Here is a 2,451-nt window from a genome sequence, read left to right as displayed (position 1 = left end):
CTTTACTCTCTTCTCCCTCTCCACCACCCCCTTTCCCTTTGGTAACCACCCTACTGTTGTCTGTGTCTCTGAGTTTTTGTTTGTGTTCAACCTTAAATTCCAATATTGGCTTTCTGTTTTATATCCCACATAGGACTGAAATCATACGGTTCTTGTCACCTCTCTTTTTTCAGGGAGCATGATACTGTCAAGATCCATCCATGTTGTCACAAATGGCAGCATTCCGTCTTTCCTTAGGGCTGAGCAGCACACCATAGTCTATATGCACCGCATCTTCAAACACCCCATAAAATGGTGGAAGGGAAGTGGTGAAATCATTAGTCTTGTCCTTTTCCATCTGACTTATTTCAGGGAGCATGATACTGTCAAGATCCATCCATGTTGTCACAAATGGCAGCATTCCGTCTTTCCTTAGGGCTGAGCAGCACACCATAGTCTATATGCACCGCATCTTCAAACACCCCATAAAATGGTGTGGAAGGGAAGTACCACAGCATAACACACGCCTATATGACAAACCTCAGCTTCTATCAGACTCGTGGGAAAAGACGGACGGCTTTTCCTCTACAATCAGGAGTGAGGCAAGGATGCCCACACTCACCCTCTTGTTCACCTCACACTGGAAGTCCTCGCCAGAGCAATCGGGAGAGAAAGAAATCAGAGGCCTCCAAGCTGGGAAGGAAGAAGTAAAAGCATCACCTTTTGCAGATGACATGGTTCTTTACATAGAAAACGCTAAAGACTCCGCCCCAAAGCTACTAGAAACACTGAACATGTTTCTGAAAAGAGCACCCGTGTGAGGTGTGGCTGCTCTGCGTTTACCTGGACCCTTCTCTATGCTGTCCTCTTGAGGTGATACCCAGAATTACCAAGTTTTCAAGGCCAAGGGCTACTAAGGACTGACAAAAAGGGTTAGACAAGCTGGTGAACAGAGAATCTGACGAGGACAAGGGGCCTGGAGAGGGAGCAGGTCAACACCGCCAGCCCAGCCAGGAGGGGCTCACCGGGGCATGGCACTGTTATGGGCTCAGTTGTGTCCCCCCAGAATTTATGTTGAAGTCTAACCTCCGCTGCCTTGGAATGTGCCATCGCTTGGAATCAGGGTCATTGTAGTATAATCATTAACATGGGCCCTTATTCGGTGTGACTGATGGGCTTCTCTGAGGAGAGGCTCCCACAAGAGGAGGAGACAGCAGAGGTCGGAGTGGCCGCCTGCAAGCCCAGGAACACGGACTCTGGCAAACGCCCACAACTGGGCGGGGCAGGAAGGATCCTCCTCACAGGTTTTAGGGGGAGTGGTGGCCCTGAAGGGACCCTAATTGGAACTTCTGGCCTTCAGAACTGTGAGACACCACTTTCCGATATTTTAAGCCCCGGATTGTATCCCACCAAAACTCTGCTCATCTTATATATGAGGACCAGGGGATACTCTTTCTGAAATTGTATTTAAAATAACCTTCCATGTAGGGTCCTTGTATATACTGGGGGACAGTTGAAGAAGAATTTGAGGATCTTGCATATTCATTACTGAGTTAAGCCATGACCATTGGACATGGCGGCCAGCGAGGATGCAGCCAGCCACAGAAGGTCAGAGGAGAGACAATGCAATTACAGATAATGTATCATAGAAGTGTGCTATAACATTGACAAGCAGGTGAAACCTTCAGATTTCAGATAAAAGAGCGCCTGTCAGGATAAACAGGAGAAACTAACTTCGTGGCCAGAGCAAAGCCTTGCTGGTGAGCAGAGGCAAGCAGCCGCTTGATCCGCAGGTTTCAGCCAGGTCTGGAAGTGCAGCCAGGAGGAGCACCGGGTGGCGGGCAAGGCTGCAGGGTCAGGGGGAGGAAGCCCAGTTCTTCAGGGCCCGGCACCAGCAGGAGCCACGACAGCGCAAGTGCGATGACTTGATCATTCTCTTCTGCGGGGCTTTTATGGAGTAAACAGACAGAGCAGCTGGGGCTGGTGGGACCATAGAGGAGGATCTCAGGACCAGACGCTGGGAAGACATACATGCTGAGGAAGGAGGAGTCGGATCTGGATGCCAGAGGGGAGCGAAAGTCATTGCCCACTACCCAGACCCTACCCACATCAATGACTCCTGGGCCAGGAGACAGTGGAGCCCACCCCGGAGCCCACCCCGGCTGCCTGAGAGCGTGGACAGTGAGCCTTGACAAGGGGAGAATATTGTCCACTTCAGTTGCTGCAGTGCCCTTTTGCACAATTCCCAGCCAGCAATAAAAAGTAATTGCGCAACATGAAGAAGCAGAAAATGTGACCCATCATGAAAAGAAACATTTGAGAATGATGCAGCGTTGGAGATGAACCAGATTTTGGAATTAGCAGACAAGGATTTACAGTAGCTATTTTAAATATGTTAATGAACTTCATGAAGGAATGACCCAATTAGGCAAAAAGATGGTACATTTCACCAAGAAGAAGGAGTGAAATATA

The sequence above is a fragment of the Myotis davidii genome, unplaced genomic scaffold (genome assembly GCF_000327345.1).
Source record: "Myotis davidii unplaced genomic scaffold, ASM32734v1 scaffold762, whole genome shotgun sequence".
NCBI classification, from domain to species: domain Eukaryota; kingdom Metazoa; phylum Chordata; class Mammalia; order Chiroptera; family Vespertilionidae; genus Myotis; species Myotis davidii.
This window is presented reverse-complemented; position numbering follows the sequence as displayed.